The following is a 23,062-nucleotide window of genomic DNA, read 5'->3' as shown; positions in this document are numbered from 1 at the left end:
GTGGAAAATCTGCACAAAATAGAGGAGGGGGTGGCCTTGCTTTCTCCACACGAGGCCTGATTCTAACTTTCTTAGCCCTCCGGTCAGGACAGACGTTCAACAAGGGGTAAGTAATTTGTTAATCTGCCTGAAAATGTTTTATGTAACCCAGCTGATTTTCTCTTCACTGCTAATAAAGTTTGAAATCTAGGCAGGCATGTCGAGTTGGAAAAAAAAAAAAATAAAGCATTCATTCAGCACATAAATTTTGCTAATCCAAAATTAGTTACAGCTAAGAGCAGGACTGAGGACATGTCTTCTGTGAGCGTTTCTGTAACTTTCTCGTTCAGCCATTGACTCAACAACCGGCTCTGCATTTCTTGTCACTGATTAATTAGGTTCCTGACTTCACTAACCTGCAGACGCTTAGCTTAGTTCCCTCCAACTCCTAGGCCGTTCTTTCTGTTATCTGATCTTTCCATAAACTGTCTGGCATTTCCTGCAGCCAGTTAAGAGTTCATGCAGTGTTTTGTCTTATTTACACGGACATAAACATTCTGAAGTAGAAAATGTGCTAAGTGATATTGAAATTAAGGAAATAATATTAAAAATGTTAATAGCTTACAAAGTCAGCTGTGCTTTACAGAGTATGTATTTTAAAAGATTGTTTTTTAACATACTGGATTTGTCTACTCTTCAAGACTTAGGAGAGGCTGGTTTTCTGGAAGTGAGAATGGTAGAGGAGAAGGTGAAGGCGTCTATCTTGCTCCTGGGCTTTCTAGAATCTCTAAGTGCAGGTTGACATCTTTAGGGCAGGAGATGCAGCCCTAAACAGTCTTAGGGAAGACAGAAAATCAAAATTTTCATAATCAACGCTTTAAAACCTATTGAAATAAAGGATCTTAACTATTTCCCATCTTCCTTATACATGTGAGTTAGTCCGTAAAATAATTTGAATATGCAAATTTGCCTGAGATTAATTTCTGCAGAATACGTAGAAGACGGCATATTTTAGCAAACATGTACAGTATTTAATTTTGATTTAAGAAACAAAATTTCAACAAGATTCACTTACAGGAAGAACAATCACATATATTAATGCAATATTGGGGTTTTATTAGCTTTTTATTATTTTTATTATGGTTTCTGGCAAAAGATAAATTCTTTAATAAGATGTTTTGAACAGTTTAAACATCTTGAAAGTAAAATATTTTTGTCTAAACTAATTAAATCCTTCAATTAGTTTGTCAGAATGAACTATGCTTTTCAAACACCATTTAGCTACCTGTTAAAATCCTTTGTACATATCAATACAGAAAAGAAAATCACTTAGAGCAACAGTTCTCAAAATAGAACATCTGTTGGATTCTGAACTGAAGGTTATAGATCAGTTTCTTTTCATTAGAAAATATAAATGTATAACATAAAATTCCTATAAAATTTACATTAGATTAGTTATCCTTAAAAGACCATTGTTGACATTCATTTGCATTCCAGTATGTGCTTTCTCAAGGGGGGTGCGGGGAGAATAATAATAATAGCAAATGTCTTCGGAACAAAAACTAGAAGTCAGATACTGTTTTAAGCAATTTTACAATTTACAAACCAGTGAGGTAAGTACTACCGCAACCCCATTTTACAGAGGAGGAAACCATGGGATGCCGAGATTAAGCATCTGTACCAAGAAGTTATAGCTGAAATCAAAGTTCAAACTCAGGACAAAAGCACCCAAGTTTTGTTGTTATTGTTGTTGTTGTTAAGATTTTATTTATTTATTTGACAGAGAGAGACACAGCGAGAGAAGGAACACAAGCAGAGGGAGCGAGAGAGGGAAAGCAGGCTTCCCTCGGAGCAGGGAGCCTGATGCAGGGCTCGATCCCAGGAACCTCGGATCATGACCTGAGTTGAAGGCAGACACTCAACGACTGAGCCACCCAGGCGCCCAGCACCCAAGTTTTTAACACCCCCCCTGCAGAATCAAAACCACACTAGGGAACACACATGTTTTCTATGTGTCACGGGGAGAAAATGTGGAGAGGTTATCAGTGAATGGCTAAGAAAAATTTCTATAGATTGATATAGAGATGTTATTATGAATCATCTTAAAGTTTATCATTCTATTGAGCTCGCTAAAAAATTAAAACGTAGGCTCAGACTAACATTGTTTTAAAATATTCTGTGCTTTCGGGGCGCCTGGGTGGCTCAGTTGGTTAAGCGACTGCCTTCGGCTCAGGTCGTGATCCTGGAGTCCCGGAATCGAGTCCCGCATTGGTCTCCCTGCTTGGCGGGGAGCCTGCTTCTCCCTCTGACCCTCCCCCCTCTCATGTGCTCTCTGTCTCTCTCATTCTCTCTGTCTCAAATAAATAAATAAAATCTTTAAAAAAAAATATTCTGTGCTTTCTTATAGGAAAAAATCTCTTTTGAGGAAAATTTTCTAATTAAATTGTATTCACTGTTATTAGATTAAACTGAATAATGGGGGAACAAAAGAAGAAAAGAACAATTTAAGTAAAGCAGTATAATGTTATTCTAGAAATCTTTCTAGGTTGCAACCTTTTTTTAATACGTTCTCTCATTCCAGAAGTAGCCACTAACAGCCTGGTCTCCACAAGCAAAGTAAAGCAGAAAATTGATCAAGCAAAATCCTGCTGTGACCCAGGTGATTCGGATTAAAATGAAAATCAGGTTTTTGATTTGGAGTGTGTGTTTTTGTCTAACACTCCAGATGACAGTGGGCTCAACTGGGACTCGGTAACATAGATAATGGCCCATATTCTTCACTTGTCCTCATTAGCAAAGATTTTTCTATTGGGCACTGCTTTAAACACTATCCGGATTCCATCACACTTTACAAGCAGCTCTGAACTTCTGGTTTTCCTTATGAAGAGCAACCAAAATTGAAATTCTGCTTGCCTTGATATACCAGTCAGCACCTGAGCATCCATTTACTCATCTTTCTAAGGGAAATTGCCCAGCCCCTCCCCTGTCCTGTTTCTGATCCAACTCGGATCATGACCTGAGTTGAAGGCAGACACTCAACGACTGAGCCACCCAGGCGCCCAGCACCCAAGTTTTTAACACCCCCCTGCAGAATCAAAACCACACTAGGGAACACACATGTTTTCTATATGTCACAGGGAGAAAATGTGGAGAGGTTATCAGTGAATGGCTAAGAAAATTTTCTATAGATTGATATAGAGATGTTACTATGAATCATCTTAAAGTTTATCATTCTATTGAGCTTACTAAAATGTGAGCTTGGTGACAACCGCTCGCTAAAAAAGACTTGGTGACAACCAAGTCACATCAGGATGATCCTCAGACCCCACTTCAGGACACAGCTAATTGGACCAGGGATAGGAAACTAACCAAGACACACAGTGACCAAAGCCATGAACTAATGTGAAAAGATGAACTTGACCAATCACATTCTAGCTCTCTGGAGTATGAATTCTGAAAACCTAGACTGAACTAGTGAGGCACACAGGCAAGAAGGATGTCTTGGGGTGGACCGGAGACCATAGTAAGCAAAGGCTCTTTCGCAAGTAAAGTTTATGCAGGCAAAGAGAAACCCAGTGAGCCAAAGTGAACAAATAGGGGCCCTGAGCCCCTGAGCACACGGCAGGGTCTGGCTACGGCTGCCCTATCCACTATGCTGGTGGGGTCGTGGACGGCACACAGATTCTCCGCTAACCCTTATTACCAGATACTCAGGGGAGTCTCTGTTCCTTCCTGTCAAGAGTATAACTAAAACACTCATCCTGGATCACAGCTGCTAGTTTGTGTAGCAGAAGGCACAAAATCCAGCAGTCCTGTTTGCAGTGTACAGGTCCCAGATATTTGAAAACAGACTCTTCATATGACCAATGACTGACGACTCTTTCTACTGTCATTTGCTCAACATTGATGCCCTGTAGTTGAAGTTCATGGGGATAAAGATAGTCTCTCTCTCAAAAAAAAAAAAAAAAAGACTATCTTTGTTCAGGTAACAAAGTCAGGCAATTAAACCTTACACATCATCTTTAGAAAGCCTTTTAAAACTTGCCTTCATGGAAAAATAAAATAAGATAAAAACAGAGAGGGAGGCAAACCATAAGAGACTCTTAATCATAGGAAACAAACTGAGGGTTGCTGGAGGGGATGGGGGTGGGGAAGATGGGGTAGCTGGGTGATGGGCATTAAGGAGGGCACCTGATGTAATGAGCACTGGGTGTTATACCAACTGATGAATCACTAAATTCTACCCCTGAAACTAATAATAATGAATATAAATTTTAAAAGTTTTCAACAAACCTGCCTTCAAAAATCACATGCTTCTTCTTTATATACAAAAAGATATATATAAAGCCTCAAACATCCCATGTGAAGAAATAATTATTGAAAAAATTCTACTAGGAGAATAAAAGGGCTTTCATATTTATCAAGGTGACAAAAGAAATAACATCTGAAGAATGCAATGATTTCAAATGGAAAAGCTATTCCCTCTGCTGACCCTTCTTACTCCCCCAAAACCTTGCCTCTTGGGTTTTCCTTCTCCCCAAATACCAGTTTCTAACTACCACCTGACCACATCAGTCTCAGTAGCCAGACAGATCCACAAATTCACATACTCCTCCTCAGAAAGAAGCAGTCTCAGCTAGGATTCAGAGAGGGGTAGCCCTTCCAATAGTTTATTTTCATCAACTACTATAATATACTTCTAAGGAGAAAAGAGAACTCCACAGATTTCATCCAAGTTCAAGGAGCCAGTGCCAGAGAAAAATGATTTTTAAGTACGGCTCAGAATTCATCACTAAGGGGCGCCTGGGTGGCTCAGATGGTTAAGCGTCTGCCTTCGGCTCAGGTCATGATCCCAGGGTCCTGGAATAGAGCCCCATATCGGGCTCCCTGCTCAGTGGGGAGTCTGCTTCTCCCTCTCCCTCTGCCTCTCTCCCTGCTCATGCTCTCTCTCTCTCTGTATCTCTGTGTCTCAAATGAATAAATAAAATCTTTTTTAAAATTTTTTTTAAAAATTAAAAAAAAGAATTCGTCACTAACATCATCAGCTGTGCAACGAGCACAAACACCTGAAACATAGCAAAAGGGGAGGTTGCCATTAAAGGCTGATGAGCGATGCTGTAAGACATCGAGCGCAAAGGGAAGCCTTGATGCCTAGACCAGATAACAATTAGGGATGAGGAGTGCTCCCCACCTGAGGATCCAGCCAGCCCCCTTAGTGGCAAGTGGGTCCTGCCCTCTGATGGCCACCGGCAGCAACACCCTTGACCAACCTTGGTCGCTTCCTCAGGCCTGCAGTGATGCTCAGCACCTGTGACAAGTACCACAGCATCTGTTCAATCACCAGGCACTACAGGAAGGAAGGTTTTCAAAGGACTGCAGATTGTAGAACAGTCGAGGGAGAGCAGGGTGAGAAAAATATTACTTTGTTATTGTTTTCTTCTTATTTTTGCCCTGGGCTGGCTTATTCCAGGGAACTGTGGATTGCAATAACTTCAGACTCAACCTCCAAAATATCTCCAGCCTCCATCCCTTCTATTTCCTTCTCCATAGCACCACTCAAGCCTTCCTCAGCTCTCAGCTGGACTGGGCAGTGGTGTCCAGACTTGTCTGACTGCCTTCAGCCTCTCCTATTTCTAACCCATTGAACGCACCTTCACCAGGTTACCCTCCTGACTAATCAACACCATCGTGTCACTGCAAGATAAAATGTCGTACAAACCACTCACTACCTCCCTGTTAATCTGGTCCCGGCCCACCTCCCCAGCCTTGAGGTCTGATCCTGCAGCCTCCTTCCCTATGCCCAGTATCCTACCTTTGGTCTCTGCTTCTTCCCTATCTGGATCAGTTATGATCCTACCACTTCTTCCAGGTTCATCTCAAAGATCACCTTCTCCATGCAGCCCTTCGTGATTACTCACCATCACCCTGTTCTCACCCACCCGAGTCCCCACAGCACATTGCTTGCACCGCTCCCTTCTGACAAGCCCTTAGGAAGCATTTCCTCCTGCCAGACAAGGATGAATAGACATGACCTTGAAGAGCTTGTAACTAGGAAGGGAGATAGACACTTCAGATGACTTGTAGGACACCCCGGTAACTGATGCATCAGCACTGAAACATACTTTTGCTGAACACTTGATAACACTCTCAGGGGAATGGCAAATTTAGTCTGGCCCCCAGTTATGTATGTATCTCCCACACCTCCTACCTCCAGTCTACTGCAGTTGGTAGGGAGTGGGTCTTACCCAATGGCAGTAATTCACACAGTGTCGGGCACACAGATTTCTTTTTCATTCAAACAAATTTCAACTTGAATAGAAGGAACAGAAAGGCCTGTTCATCTCCAATCCACATCCCTCTGTCATCTGCCTTCGCCTTGCCCTCTAAGCAGTAGAACCGCAGGACTTGATCATTTACAGGGGCACTGAGCAGCCCCAACCCCCAAGTACATCCCTGTCTGGGTTTGGACAAGCTTCCTCTAAGTGTCAAAATCTATACCGGAAACTGTTTGTCCCCAAGCCCCAATATCTTCACGGTCCTTGAAATAGGGACAAGGAGTGAAAAATAAAACATAGGAAACAGGGAACAAAAATAGGTGATTACATTAGAGACAGGACATTTAAATTGCACAGTTTGGGCATTAAGTTAAATGGGAAGATAATAGCATATAAAAAGCAAGCATGTGGGGCGCCTGGGTGGCTCAGTCGTTAAGTGTCTGCCTTCGGCTCAGGTCATGATCCCAGGGTCCTGGGATTGAGCCCCGCGTCGGGCTCCCTGCTCGGCGGGAAGCCTGCTTCTCCCTCTCCCTACCGCTCCCCCTGCTTGTGTTCCCTCTCTCGCTGTGTCTCTCTCTGTCAAATAAATAAATAAAATCTTAAAAAAAAAAAAAAAGCAAGCATGTGGATCACTAGGTCACCATAAGTGTAAAATGTGCTTAAAATGGATAGTAATATGAGTACAATTTTGTGCCATCACTTGGGCAATGTGTTTAACATCATTTTCCTTATTACTAAATTTTGGTTGATTACTATACATCTACATTTCGCTTTCATAAAATCATTTTAGCCTTTACTGGTTTGCTTACTCCACTCTCTAAAACAAAGATCCACATGGATGCTTCCAGGGGCTTTTGGAAACCCCTGAAATCATATCCAATCTTTTGAGTACATAAACACATCTGCATTTTTCTGAGAACAGTCTAGAAACTTCATCTGATTCTTTAAGAAGCCTAAGCAAGATTAGGAACTACTAAAGGGGGCAGCCTGGGTGGCTCAGTCGGTTAAGCGTCTGTCTTCAGCTCAGGTCATGATCTCCAGGTCCTGGGATCAAGCCCCATGTCGGGCTCCCTGCTCAGCAGGGAATCTGCTTCTCTCTCTCTCCCTCTGCTCCTCCCCCCTGCTTGTTCTCTCTCTCTCTCTCAAATAAATAAACACAATCTTTTAAAAAAACTGCAAAAGAATGGGCTTATCATTGTAAACCAAATGTTTAATATGCTACCACATATTATCATTTCTTTGACATTGTAACACTGCCTAAATGATTACTTTTCCTTTTCAAAATTAGCACCTTTGGGGCGCCTGGCTGGCTCAGTCGTTAGGCGTCTGTCTTCGGCTCAGGTCATGGTCCCGGGGTCCCGGGATCGAGCCCCGCATCGGGCTCCCTGCTCGGCGGGGAGTCTGCTTCTCCCTCTCCCTCTGCCCCTCCCCCTGCTCATGCTCTCTCTCTCTCTCTCTCAAATAAATAAAATCTTTTTTTTAAAAATTAGCACCTTTTACCAAATTAATAAAGTTTTACAATTTGCACTTTTCTTCTACAATAACTTGGGATAGTCAATTTCTCATTTTGGAACATTTTACTTGTAAAACTCCAAAGAGATCCCGATTCCCAAAACTTTAGGTCCATTCAGTAATTTCCAACTGCGATATGAAGCAGCTCCTGGACTTCAGAATGAGTAACACACGGACTTCGAGCCAAAGAGATCCAATCCTTTCTCTTCATGCCATGAACGCTTAGTCTTTCAGGAAATGAAAGAGATGGACCAGTGTATTAAATGCGTTTTCGACTTAACGGTGTTTTCAACTTAGCATGGGTTTCTTGAGACATAACCCCACTGTGGGTAGTGGAAGATCTGTACCAAGTTATCAAGCAAACAGTTGCCCTGGAGAAGCTGTGTTGGGCTGTGTTTGATATGGCTGTGTTTATAACTCTGGGGTTTTTGAACCGCGCGTTCTGGGTGCCTTTTGTGGGGTTTCCACCCTCGGGAGACGTGTGCAAGGAGCAACAGTAGATTTCTAGCTCAGAGCAGCCTGAGCGCGGCCCCAGCACCTCGAGGTGAGCCACCTTCTGGTGGGGTCACCACAGCTGCCACAGTGGGTCCTTGTTTAGACATTTAAAAGGTGTTCTGGCAGAATCCACACTCCCAGAAGGAGCCCTGAGGCAAGACTTGGCCCCAGCCAGCGGCGAGCTGCGGGCCACCACTAAACCAACAAAAGCAGCCGGATCCCGCAGAAGCACTTACACAGAGGAAGCAGACTATCCTAAGAGTTTATGTCCTATTTATGCAGGCAGAGAAAGGATATTCATTTCAACCAGCAAGGGAAATGTTAGGTTATGTAATACTGGGGATGAAGAGAATGAGGCTGGCTTTTTTTTTCTTTTTCTTTCTCTTTTTCCTGGAGAAAAGTGTTGTGAAATAGTCTAAGGACAACCTCCAGTTTCCAGAGTCACTCCTGCCCCCCAGAAGCTTCTGTGAGGCCTGGGCTCTGGGGTTAAGGTTAGAGCTGGGGAAACCACATGAGAAATGGCAGGCGCCGGACCCTCCCCCATCTAGGACTGCCCCCTCCCCCAGGAGAGCCCATGGAAGCCACCAGGAGAACTGGCCACACACACTGTTCATCACTCATTTCAGAACGACATTCTCATTATCCTGAAGCACATTTCCCGCCTTCTCAGGAATGCAACCTTAGAATCATTTCTTATGTGGTCTGCTGCACAGAGCCAACTGAAGTATAACTAGGAGTTATTAAAATAGATGTTCAAGCAGGACTGGGGTTGACCAGTATATCAAAATTTCAGATGAGCAACTGGTGAGGGCAAGGGGTGTTTGTTTAAGGGAGAAGTAAGAACATGAGCACAAGTAAGGTCTCAGCCAGGGGACGGGTGCAGAGAGGTGGGGGCAGAGGGAGCCTGAGTGCTATGAGTGAAGGCTCTAGTCCAAGACCCCAACTGGCTGACTGAGCAGGGACAAGGAAGTGACCAGCAACCAGCTCAGGCAGTTGGCAGAGCTCCACGTGGGCAGGACAAGTGAGGAGGTGGTGTAATAGAGCTATGGAGCCTCCGGTTCTCCCGGGAATGGGAAGTCCTTCTTCTGGGAGATGAGGGTGTAAGGCCAAGACTGGGTCACAGACGAGCAAGGCAAACTCAGTCACTTGGACAGGAGTCTAGAGATTATCTAGGATACATGCTCTTTTTTTTTTTTAATCCAAGAATTATTTACTGAGTACCAGCAATGGGCCAGCTATTGTTGTAGGTGTTAGGGACATAGCAGCAAACAAAAGAGACAAAAATCCCTGACCTCATGAAGTTTATACTCTAGTAGAGAAAGTGAAGGAATAAAGGATAAGCAACAAATAAAATACAGAAAGAAGGTCAAATGGTGACAAGTACTGAGATGAAGTAAAGCAGGGAATGGGGACAAGTACAAGGGCAAGAGTGGAACTTTAAAGTAGGGCAATCAGACAAGGTGACCTGAGAACAAGATATTGAACAAACACCTGAAGACAGTGAGGAGACAAGCAGCTTTCTGGAGGAAGAACATTCTGGACATACAGCAGCCCCAAATAGCAGCAGGTGCAAAGACAGGAGTGTCCCGGGCACATTTGGGAACAGGGAGGAAGTGAGGGTGACCGAGCAGATGTGTCGGGGAGCAAGAAGGAGAAGAGGAGGAAAGGTAAAGGAGTTGCAAGTTGTGTAGGACCTCATAGGCCATCCAAGGGGGCACAGACCTTTACTCTGAGTATAAGGGAAAACTACTGGGGGTTTTGAGCAGGACGGACATAACCTGATTTATGTTCTAGAAGGCTCAGTACAACTGATTAGTATAGACTGGAGTGTGGGTAGGGAAGTGGGAGAGGCAGGGATCAATTAGGAAGCCACTTCCACAATCCAGGTGAGAACCAATGGTGCTCGAACCAGGAGTAACACTCTCAGTGTATTTGAAAGGTCAAGCAAACATATTTGCTGATATAGTTGATGTTCCAGGAGTGAGAGAAAGAATGGAGGCCAGACTGAGTCTCTGGCTTTTGGCCTCCAGAACCCTGGTATGGAGCTACCATTTGCTTAAGATAGGAAGACCCCAGCTGGTGGAGGTCTGGGGGAAGAGAGAGTTCCAGAGTCCAGTTTTAGACATGTTAAGTTCGAGATGCCAATCTAGAGAGCCAAGTGGATTTGGCGAGTGGGCAACTGAAGGGCAATAGAAAGGGTCTGGATGGAAATATAAATTTGGGGGACATCGGTATACAGATGCCATTTAAAACTTCGGTGCCTGTGACTTCAGGTTGGTGACACTGAACACCAGCCTCACTTTCCTTCTGCTCAGCATCTCAGGGCCCCCGCCCTCCCTATTGTCAGGTTGCCTATTTTGTCCCTATTATCTGGCTTCGCCCAAGTCTGCTTTCCCTGCTCCTGGCTCTTACCTCCTTCTACCCCAAACACATTTACCTTTTCTGAGTCGTATTCTCCCAGAACGCTCTTCTTTGGATATAACTGTGTAACAGATATAAATTAAATTAATGGGTATAATTCAGATGTCTGTAAATTGCCCTTTCCACGCTGATGTGAGTTCTTTTGAATAGGGGACGTTTAGGCCATGTCAAAGGAAGGAAGCAGATCACATTTGGGACGTGCAGCACCTTTTGAATGGCCTGGGGGAAGACAGCTGGCTCCGAGGCTGAGGGCATTGCCTTTAAGATACAAAATAGACATGTAATCCACATTCAAAAAATACTCTTTCCACATTTGGATGAGGCCCTTTGAAAAAAGTATATATTTCCATTACAATTTAAATAAAGGCAACCAGTATTATTTCATACCATTTCATTTAGCATGTTCACAGTATTGCAAATGCTCCAGGAGTTCAACTGAAGAAAAGCTTATTTTATTTTATTTTATTTTGACCGTCAGGAAGAGCCAGAGAGCTTGGGAGCAGTGCCAGAAGAGGAGGCCTGTTCAAAGCTGGATAAAATCCACAAGTGTATGTTGGCCCAGACCGGTATCTGGTATGAGGCTAAAACCTCTGGCCTGGGGACACTTCAAGGAAGTGTTTTTCTATTGGTTGTCAGTAGGTCTCAATCCTGGCTGTCAACTGAGGAGTCTTTACAAATGACTTGGGCCTAAACCACACCCTCAGACATTCTGATTTCAGTGGAGAGACCCGAGCATCAGTTTAAACAAAAACAAAAACAAAAAATCTCCAGGTGATTCTGATGTGCAATGAGAGGTGAGAACCCCTGAGTTGGACAGATCTGTCCTCTCCAGTTCCATAAATCTGTCCCCTTCAAGCCCATTCATGTACCTCACACACATAGAATTCAACCAGACCATGACACAGCCAGTTCCTCATATTACCATTTCCACATGCTTACTCTTGCTTCTTTCATTACATTTGCTTTAACATTTTTTCACTAATTTCTTTACTGGTTTAACATGGTTTAGAATACCTCTTAAGACAATGTGTCACTGTTCATTTGTGAAAAAAAATAGTAACTCCCAAGAAACAGTTGTAGCATCTGAGAAAAGAAAACCAAAACAATACAATATCCCAAATTTACACCAAGATCTCCTCCCTTTGGAAACTCTGCTGCAGAAATTACTGTGTGCACCCCGTTCCCAGAGTGATTCTATTATTGACAATGTGGGCAAAGAAGTAAAGAAAACACACACACACACATACACACAAACCATGCTCATTTCAAGCCACCAAGAAACACAGGCCAAAAGAAAGATAATATCAATCAACCTTTGCCAAGTGGAAAAGAACAAAGCCAGCAGGGACTGAAGTTCTATATCCAGCTTTTAAAAGAGAATTTTGAACAATAGAGAACAAATACAGGGTAATAATTCAAAAGATTTGCAAACAACGCAACAGAACAATGCAAAATGAGTCAATACTACTGGGCGTGTGTTTACTCTAGAAAGAAAAGCTGGACACCCTGAACTCCATTAATAAAATGTTCTGTGTTTGCACAGTAACCCTCACTCATAGAACCATTGCCCTGTCAGTAACAGTCTCTAGTCTTACCTTAGAGAACTTGTTGAAACATTGTCAGCACCTTGGTTCCCATGTTACAAAGAGGGAGGTAAAGACAGGGAAAGGCTAACTACCCTGATGCACGAAGTAGTAGCTGAGATGCTTCTGGAACAGCTACTAGTAAGCAATGACCTCTGTTGGTGTTTCACGAACCAAAACATTTCCATTTTCTCAAGAAAGTCGGGGGCTATCGTTTTATGTCTACAGCCTAACCCAAATGTTCCTTCCTTTTCGAGAATGGTCTTCTATTCTCCCTTTGTCTTTCTCCATGCTCTGTTCCATTTCCAAATTGTCTTCCATAATTCAAACTGTGTTATAATTAGCTCTAAGGGGCTATAGAAAAGGCTTTTTACTGCTAGGATTTTGGTGACTATCTGTGTCTTGAGATAAGCAGCCATCTGCTAGGACTTGGTAATGTTCTTTACTGGGTAACAGTTTCTGGGGTGAGGCAGCTTACTGGCATGGTAAAAAGTAGATGGAGAGAGTACAGATAAGGGATCACCAGAACGCCTTCCCACGAGGAATGCTAACTGCACCCTGTGAGAATGCCAAGTCAGGGGAGGGAATGGTGCCCCATGTGTTGGCTCTGTTAATTAGCACCATTTGAAGATAATTATGACAAGACCACACAGGGAGAGCATGATGTTTCAAGTGGAGTAGACCATTAAGTAAACAGGAGTAGTGAACTGCATTTCCTGGGTGGTTGTGAAAAATCTTCCAAAAGATGGACGGGAGGATGCTGAGAGCTAAATTTAGTTCTTTGGAGGAACCAGAAGGAAGAGCCCAAGCCAAACTTTACCACCACATCCTGATTACTACCAAATTGTCTCAAGCTTTCTCAACTCACTTCAGTACTTGTTGATAAAACAAGAACTTTAATTACAGTCTCAGCTCAAGAGAGATATGGAGCTAACACCTCCCATATCTCTATCCAGTAGGAACCACTGCCCTTGGAAGACCAAACAGGACCAAGGAGGAACCTGGCCACTGTTCTGGGAAGGCATGGGAAGAAATGCTAGGGATGCAGGCTGTCTTCCTCCTGGTACCTCCTGTCTACCCACCCACACTGGCCTTCCTGTTTCTCCTGCTCACTTTGCTTTTGCCACCCAGCCCTTGGACTTATATCAGTCCTACTTCAATCCTTGCTTCCCTTGAATTCTGATCTTTGTGATATTTCTAACACTCCCTTCTCTCAGATACAAAGTCTCAAAACCTTGACTCTACTTCCTAACTCATTGCCACCTCCACCTGTGCCCTGGGATCCTAAGGGATGTGCAGCCCTGGCCTTTGGTGGACCTCAGCCAGCTCTCTGCTGCCCCCACCTGGTCCACAGCAGCATCTACAGATGGTAATCTGACAAACTGGCCCTTAAATCCAACGCAGCTTCACCTAATTTCTGGCAACAACTCGAATTTTGTTAATTTTGTTTCACTGTAGCCTGACTTAATGTATGGGTTCCAAGAAAATTCTTCATTTTTAATAGTCAAGTTATGCTTGTGGGTAATGAGTTATGCTAGTGGGTAAATGGGCTACTTTAGGGAAAGCATTTTAAGGTGAGTGCAGAACAGTGGTATGGTAGCATAGTAAGCATTCTGAAAAGGCCAGCCTAAAGTGATGGCTTTTTAAAAAGTCACTGGGACACGCCACATAAATGTAGGGTTATCCCAAAAAGCGGCCGTTTATGTAACATTAATTTTTTTCTTTCCTTCTATTTCAAATTTCCGATAGTAGTAATAAAGGAGGTAGAAGAAGAAAGAAGAGGAGGAGGAAGAGGACACTTGGTTTTTGAAGCAATTCGGAAGCTGGGTAGAATAAATTCCAGCACCTGAAACTACTAAGTTAACCATCCAGCCATTCCCACCCAAGGAACTAGCAGGGCATCAATATGTGCCTGACGTGTTCACCTCCACATCGCCAGTGCCTGGCTGGAATCAGGTACACGGTAGACCTTCAACATGCATTTGTCGAATAGATGAATGTATGCACATGTAATTAACAGCGCTTTGTAAACCATACCTTCATGCAGCGCACTCTAAATATTTGTTATTTTACATAGCCTGGAGGTTAACAGCACTTGCTTGTCATTTGCACGGATACTCAATAACACATGCACAGCCCCTCTCCTCTCACAGCCCTAGCCCTCTCATTCCTGCCTTTCTACACCATATGACTGGTCAAAAATGGGCCTCGGAGTGGGAAAAATATTTATTTTCATGAATCACCAAAGCACTTCAATGCTCTGGCTCAGAAAATGGTGATCTCAAATTACATCTTTACATTGGAAGGTATGTAGTGGGACTGATGAATCTGAATGGTCTTTGGTAGAATGGAATTGCAACTTAGGTCCTATAGAAAATGATACATTATGTTTTATAATAGAAAAATATTTTCGGGGGCGCCTGGGTGGCTCAGTCATTAAAGCATCTGCCTTCGGCTCAGGTCATGATCCCGGGGTCCTGGGATCGAGCCCCCATTGGGCTCCCTGCTCCGCAGGGAAGCCTGCTTCTCCCTCTCTTAGTCCCCCTGCTTGTGTCCCCTCTCTCGCTGTCTCTCTCTGTCGAATAAATAAATAAAATCTTAAAAAAAAAGAAAAGAAAAATCTTTTGGTTGTAACGAATGTCCAAATTAAGCATATTGGGAATAGACAGTTTTTTAAGAATAGAAAAGACTTAAATGGAATTTTTTAGAGATTATCTGAATAAACTCAAGACTGAGATATACAGTCTTAGAAAGATAAATCCAAGGGCGCCTGGGTGGCTCAGATGGTTAAGCGTCTGCCTTCGGCTCAGGTCATGATCTCAGGGTCCTGGGATCGAGTCCCGCATCGGGCTTCCTGCTCCTTGGGATCCTGCTTCTCCCTCTGCCTCTCTCTCTCTGTCTCTCATGAATAAATAAATAAAATCTTTAAAAAAAAAAAAAAAAGAAAGATAAATCCAAAGGCCCACTACTACATGAAAGAAGTAGAGGTGCCTATCAGCTATGAACAAGAGTAACATTAATACCATGGCGTTTTAATTAGTTATGAAAAAATTGACCAAACAAGATAAAGAGGGATATTATGAATATAAAGGTACATGTTTACAAAAGAGATATAAAAGTCAATAAACTGGAGGGCCCGAACAACAGAGCAGCTAAATCTACAAAGCAAAGCTATTTAGAAGTGAAGAACTTGATTGATTAAAAAGCACTTGCAGTGGGAGATGCGAATACATCTTTTTCAGAAGTGATTCAATATTACATTCCTTTATCTACATTTAATAGTCATATAGGGATCCTGACATTTTTCAACTAGAGAATTTTTGTTCATTTATCCTTCAACAATTTATAAAGTTTGATTATGAACTTGGGCACAAAGGTTATGTTTAAAATGTTTGCAAAATACAGGTTTACATGACAAAAAACCTCATAAAAATCCAACACAATCTGAATAAAAAGAGATAAACGATCTTTACCTGAAAATTAGAGTATATATACTTAACTAAACTCTAAAAGTGAAGAAATCAGGGTGCCTGGGTGGCTCAGTTGGTTAAGCATCTGCCTTCAGCTTGGGTCATGATCTCAGGGTCCTGGGTTAGAATCCTATGTCAGGTTCCCTGCTCATCAGGGAACCTGTTTCTCCGTCTCCCTCTTTCCTCCCCTGCTCATGCTTTCTCCCTCTCTCTCTCTCCCTCACTCTCAAAGAAATAAATAAAGTCTTTCAAAAAAATTTAAAAACTAAAATTGAAGAAATCAAAGATGATATTCAAACTGCCTTGAAGGCAATGATAAAGATGCTTCAGACCAAAACCTATGGGTCACAAAAGAAACTGACTTAACTGAAGTTTTATATATATATCATGTATATGATACATATAATGATATCTATATATCTATATAAATTATATAAATTATATAATTATAGATAATTATGTAAAATACATATGTATGAAATATATAATAATATATAATATAAAGTACGATATAATAACATAATATATGTTATATATTACACATTATACATATAATAATCCCCACATAAAACTGGGAATTCCCAGGCCTCCTCTTCAAGAACTTTCTTCTCCACTCCCTGGGGGTATAGCTGCCCCCCCAGCTTAATCTCTGTGCACCACTCCATGTCCTCTTTGATTTCTTAAGACAATCTCCTGAGGGGCGCCTGGGTGGCTCAGTCGGTTAAGCATCTACCTTCGGCTCACGTCATGATCCCAGGGTCCTCGGATCGAGTCCTACATCAGGCTCCTTGCTCAGCAGCGAACCTGCTTCTCCCTCTCCCCCTGCCTGCCACTCCCCCTACTTGTACGCTAGCTCTCTCTCTCAAATAAATAGATAGAATCTTAAAAAAAAAAAAAAAAAAAAAGACAATCTTCTGAGATCTATTCTGAGCCCAGAGCCTCAATCTCACCCCCCCTCCTTTCTTTTTAATTTTTTTTCTCCTTCCCCTGCACCGGCATGGCCCCATTTCCAGAAACTGGCACCCCAACCCAGACCTCAGTGTCATAGCTTCCACTCGGGTCCCACCCCCAGCTCCCAGCTGCCCCACCACCGCCACAGATCCTTCAGAAGCCCAGCTACCACCAACACCCTGCTCAGATATCTGCTCTGAGCCCACATTGCCTACGGATCAAAGTCCAGGGGCCTTTAGCCTGGTCACAACCTGCCTTTCCAAAGAATTTGCCACAAGCCAGTTTCATGTAATCCCCTGGAGCTGAATGAACTCCCACCATTCCTGGAAATGCCAGGTGCTTTTCCACTGGCCTTGCTTTTCTCTACTTGGAATGCCACCTCTAATCTCTAAATGCCCAAATCCTGCCAGTCTTAAAGGCCAAGCTCAAATTCCACTTCTTTTATAAGATGTGGCAGGAGGTAACATTTCTTTCCTTTTAAAGCCCTAACAAACAGGAAAGCCAAGTGGGGAGAACTGACAGAAAAATGGAATACCTGTCTTATCCCAGTTCACATCGTCTTTGCTATATTTTCAGTATGCATATGCCTTTCTTCCCCAACCAGATTTCATTATCCTTGAAGTCTGATTTATCTTCATCCCCTTAGCACTGGCCCAAGAATACAGTCAATAGTATTTTCTGACCAAATGAATATATACATACAGCAGTATATGCATATAGATTTAATTCATTGCTCTCTTCTTTTCTGGATCAGTCTCTCTTATCACTCTGAAGGATCAGGCCTGTCTCTGCAGTGAACTTGCCAAAGTTCATCAACATATCTTCATGTCCACGATAGATGTATGGGCAACTCGGTCTTTCCATAGAAATGACTTGTTGCTCTCTTCCTCTCCCTGATAATAAGGACTGGTCCTACCCTCTATTTTGTACCACCACCACCCCACCCTGGCCCAGTCCAAGGTCCTTTATAAACAGTCTACCAGGCAGTCATGGTTTGTATTACAAGATCTTCAGCATCTTGGGGCGCCTGGGTGGCTCAGTCCTTAAGCGTCTGCCTTCGGCTCAGGTCATGATCCCAGGGTCTTGGGATCGAGCCCCTCATCGGGCTCCCTACAACGCGGGAGGCCTGCTTCTCCTTCTCCCACTCCCCCTGCTTGTGTTCCCTCTCTCACTGTGTCTCTTTGTCAAATAAATAAACAAAATCTTTAAAAAATAAAAATAAAAAATAAAAGATCTTCAGCGTCTTTACAAACAACATCCCTGTCTTCTTGGGTACCATATAGGTACGAAGTCATAGAAGACCAGTGCTAGGCTGGGATGTTGATTTATCAACCTGACCACCACCTTCATAGTGCAGATGAGGAACCGTGCAGTCCAGAAACCTAAAATGACTTGCCCAAAATGCTAGGCTTTCAACAAATATTTAGTTACTTACTATGGACAGCAATCACTGTGCTAGGTGCTAGGGTCATCATGATAAAAAAAAAGATAGACTCTTCATGAAGTTGCTATCTAACAGGAAAGAAAGCTAACAAAAAGCAAACTTCATAAAATGTCAACAAATGTTCTGATATGCAGAGTATAGATTTCCATGAGAAAATACAGCCTCCCTGCAGAAGAAGAGCAGATGGAAGTAAAGGGTGAACAGAGATGAGTCAGCAAAAGGGAGGCAGGAAGGTTCTAGCTAGCTAGTGAGAGCTGGGCCAGGTAGCAACTCCATGAACTTCTGTCTTTTGCACTCTGTTTTTGACTCTAGCTCTTTCCCACTCTCTAATTCTCCCCTCCTAGCTCTGCATTCCTATGGCACTTCAGCTACTCTCCCATCTTTCCTCTGCCTCCCTCCCTTCCTCCTTTCCTGCCTCTCCCCCAACCCCTCCCATCCAGCCTCCATGCATTCCCAGGAGCATGCAGCAATCTCTACACAAAGAGTTAAAGATCCTTTGCTGAGTTGAGGTATTCTGAGTGATAACAGAGCCTTCTTCCTCTAGCACATGCAGTGATCACTCCACAAACACTCACTGCCAACCATGTGTCTCCTGGGGGAAGTAGACACCTCATCAGAGTGGATAGGAATCTGCCAAGTGAAGGTCGGTTTCACAGTGGCCGTCCTTCTGGCCACAGAAGTAGATGTGTGAAGACCAGGAGCCCTGGCATCTTCGAGGAACTCAGAGATCATAGAGCTAGATCAAGCTGAAGACTGCAGTAGGGCTGGCAAGTCAGCAGAGGTCTGATGGAGGAGACAGTAGCCCAGGGGCAGAGGGTGCCTCTGTCCTATTCATCCACTGGGAGCCTGATTATTGCTTCCACAGGACAGCAGGAACATGCAGTTTTCTCTACAGAAATAGTTGAGATTGTTAACCAAAAATGCTCTTTAAAAATACTTTTCAACATAATAACTGCTAAAGGAAGCGTGTGTCTCCCTCCACATCAGATTTGTGACTTCTTTTTCTCACTTCTGAACCAAAGGGCCAGTATTTGGGATCCTCTGGGCCTGGGACTTGTTTTTTTAGTATCTCTAAACCTAAGATTTAATTTTTTTCAATGTAGCTTTTCTTCCTCCTCTACAGCTTGAAATCAATTTCAAAATGTCAGTTACTTAGGGCAGATACATTTCAACAATTTTCTATGAAAAGCCCAAAGAAAGACACTGAAATTAGCCAATTTCTTCTGATCATGATAGTTGTGCTAATGGAATTCTTTTTCAATAATTTCTTAGTTTTTCAATGCAATTCTTTAGGCCCCGACAAAGTAAAATATAATTTTTAAGTGATACGAGAAAATACAGAAGGAAATAACTGTCCAAGAGATTTGGAGGAATTGAAATAAAATAACTGACATGATTTGAGAAGTAGAATGGTGCAAAATTCTTGTCTCTGTCTCTTCGGAGTGATAATTTGAGATAATGTCTCTATATCCCTAAAAGAGACTATGGATTAGAATGAAATCATTTCTTAATATGCCATTCTGATTTTGGAAATGTGATAAAACATTTTATGTTAGTAGTCTGAAGTGATTTGGAAATCATTTATTTTTCAAGTATTTGAAACCTTTAAGTCTTGCCACTGGAAAAGGGAGGGAAGAGGTATTTTTTTAAAAAAGAAGAAGGTCATTTAAAAGCCACGGGGAATGGTGGAAAGACCAGAGCTGGCCTGGTGGGATGACGGGGCGGCCAGCCATCCCTGTCCCTATGACCAGCTGGCTGTCACGCCTTCCCCAGCTCCCTCACCTCCAATTAGGGCATTGATAAAAAGAGCTGAACACTAGTTCAATATGTATCCAAAATCAAAGTTCACCCCAAATATAAAATAAGCTGTCAACATGTAGTCCCACCACGCTCCAGGCGGGCTGAGAGAGGAGGCAAGAGCAACCCTCAGTAAAGGTTGTGCAGAAGGGAGAAGGCCACGCCGACAGCAAACCAACCTGTGGGCCCAGCCCGGGGGGCTGGAGCTGCACCTGCCTGTGCAGGTTCTGGGGCTCCCAGCTCTGGAATCCTGTGCTTCCCAGTTCAGAGCTCAGGATTCTCTAACTGCATTGTCTCTTTATGTTTTTTTTAAGATTTTTATTTATTTATTTGAGAGAGAGAGACACAGCGAGAGAGGGAACACAAGCAGGGGGGCAGTGGGAGAGGGAGAAGCAGGCTTCCCGCTGAGCAGGGAGCCTGATGGGGGGGCTCGATCCCAGGACCCCAGGATCGCGACCTGAGCTGAAGGCAGACACTTAACGACTGAGCCACCCAGGCGCCCCTGCATTGTCTCTTTAAAACAAAATCTCTCGAAAGCCAGTTTAATGATGGCATTAACAGTGATTTATATGTCATGACAGACTCTTCTAAAAAACAAACCACTTAAAAAAAAATCAGTGGACTGGAAGACGCTTGAGTTCAAGTCCAATTCCCTGTTACCCTGCTATGTCTCTGACCACCCCGCCCCCCCACACACCTTGTTTTCTTGTTTAATAGAGGGGGCTCCCAGCCAGGAAAATGAGATCATGAAAGCAACTGTGCAGGACACAGCTGTGTGCAGGGAAGAACATTATTTCTGCTAATTCTAAACTACCCCCCCCACACACACACACAAATGGAATTTGGGGTGTTTGCAAAACTTCATTTGATTTTTATCACTGCTATTTCTGTTTATAGTAATAATAGTAAGGCTACAAAAAATATTTTAGAGACTGCAAGATATTTGGCAATTAGATCTGGCATGTTTTTTTTTACCTATTTTACAACTGAAGTCAGTAATTTGGAAAATGCTTATTACTTTGTAAACCCAAACTCTTCATAACAATAAAACAATTATGAGCATTCGCTCTTTTTTTTTATTCTGAGACCATTTTAGAGACAATTCATTGTCTTTCTTTCCTATTTCCTTCTCAATCTAGAAATGAGAGAGTTCGGTGAGAGGTGTTTAAAAGAAAGAGTTGAAGGCAGAAAAAGCAGGCACGTCACATTCATCTTCACTGACGCTCAGAACAACACTGGTTGGTCTCTAACGTGAAAAAAAGAAAACAAAAATTTGCATACAGGATAGAGAAACTCAGCGCATTGTTTTCCAAACTTTAAGGAAATGGTGCAATTTGGGTCGGGGAAAAACAATTTCACTGTTTTTGTCAGGCAGGTGCTGTGTGTATGAACTTGTTTGGGTGTTCAGTCATTGACCTTTATCAGATGGGCTGGAGAGCAAGGATTTGGGCAGGTCATGCTGTCAAAGATAAATCTGTGCCTGGTATTTTTCTGCCTAAAGAAAAATTACCTTCTCATGTTATCTAAAGCTTTGTCCTTATCGTAACCTGCTACATTTGAAATAGTTCTTTCTTGGTAATAGTTTTCCAATAAGCTACTGGGTTTAATAGTAGATCATTTGGAAACTATGATAAGATCGGTATTACTTAAGTTCTCTAAATTAATTTACTTGAAAATATGATAATGGTGTCCTTGTTTATTTGCTCATACAGAAGGTTGACCTTCTCCCAGTAATCCGTAAAAGCAGTGTTCACTTCAGCTGGTGGTAATATGAGTTTCCAGCATGGCCTACAATCTAAAATAAATATGGTTTCTCCATGGGATCTGTATTTCCTCAGCTCCAAATCACCATTGTAATCTCTTTAATTGTCCTTCCAAGTATGCTTACCTCTACTCACCTATCAAGAGTGTCATGTAACCAGCATGGCATCAAAGAATCTAAACCAAAGGGCTGTGGGGAAACTGCAGAAACACACCCACGATCCTTCAGGGAAAGGACATCTCTGAAGAACAGTGTCTGTTCAAAGGGTGACAACACAGCCACCACAAAGAGAAGCCCATACCCAACAATAAGGCTTCGATGAAAACCTACATGCTCCGACTTCTGTTTTAATTCATTTCACTTTTAGGTTTCAGAGTCTTATTTCTTCACAATCTGGAAGAATGGGTGATTTGTTTCAGACCATAGTCATAAAGCACACACAAGCCAAACCTCTGTTATGTGTCATTCTCCTGTCTTCCGTTCTTCTTCCCTAATTGCTCCCTGTGTGAAGCTTCTTGTTCCAACAACATTGTCATCTCCTTGAATATAAGACTGTACTTTTTCAGACCACTGTTAGCACATCACGCAGGTCTAGGGACACAGTGAACGCTCTAACAGGAAATGAAAGGAATTGAATGAAGAAGTAGAACAAACATGATTTTCCTGTCAGTGATTAATAACCCCAAAGAAACGGCATGAATGTTTCAATCATCATGAGCAATTAATGTGAAAAAAATTGGAAACTAAAGGCACCAACCCTTTGGAGGGATCAAAGTCTACATCTGTACTAGCCTAGCTCTTACTAAATGTCCTGAGCCAAGTACTGACAGACGATTGTCCAGAACTCTCAGTCACAGCAAAATAAAAGGTCTTGAAATAAAAGTGATGAGCAGCTAAATATGAATGGGATTTTGAAGTACCCAACCCATGTAATGATCCACAGGCCCTGAATTAATTAATTTCTAAACCAACGCCTTTCAATAGTGGAGACACAAGTTTGACCCCATGCGTCCCAGGCACTGTATAAAACACTCTCCTTTTGTTGCAACATGTCATTGAATAATCACCAAGAAGGAAACTGAGGCTCAACTATGTGAGAAAACGTGCATGCATTCAGGTCCCCTTACCAGTAGACTAGCCCAAGCCCTGTGTTCAATGGGTGAGAATCACGAAGCTCAGGTAGTTTAAGCGACTTGGCCAGTGGCAGTGAACTAGGGACTGAACCATTCCTAACACCAGGTCTCCTGACTCACAGTTCAGGCACGCTTTCCATTACATAGAATAAACAACGACTTCATTTACTAGCTGCACGGAAGTTTAACAAGAATTTTCCAGAGAAGCATGGGAACACTCCACTTATTTTTTTTAATAAG

The 23,062-nt window shown here is 42.7% G+C and overlaps 1 long non-coding RNA gene across 2 annotated transcripts; it reads left to right on the top strand.

Annotated features, from left to right (window-relative positions):
• The first annotated feature begins 24 nt into the window (after positions 1-24).
• Positions 25-22,050, top strand: LOC118001080. 2 transcript variants are annotated; one of them, XR_004676616.1, is made up of 4 exons: positions 25-106; positions 2,561-2,638; positions 14,015-14,221; positions 21,807-22,050. It is a non-coding gene; the product is annotated as an uncharacterized LOC118001080 (long non-coding RNA). The 2 variants fall into 2 exon arrangements; XR_004676615.1 differs by lacking the exon at positions 21,807-22,050 and having other exon boundaries at positions 14,015-14,646.
• Positions 22,051-23,062: the final 1,012 nt, after the last annotated feature.

Source organism: Mirounga leonina, unplaced genomic scaffold (genome assembly GCF_011800145.1).
Source record: "Mirounga leonina isolate KUSES-001 unplaced genomic scaffold, KU_Mleo_1.0 Mir_53, whole genome shotgun sequence".
In the NCBI taxonomy this organism is placed as follows: Eukaryota; Metazoa; Chordata; class Mammalia; order Carnivora; family Phocidae; genus Mirounga; species Mirounga leonina.
Note: the sequence above shows the minus strand (reverse complement) of the source record. Positions and strands in the feature narration are given on the sequence as shown.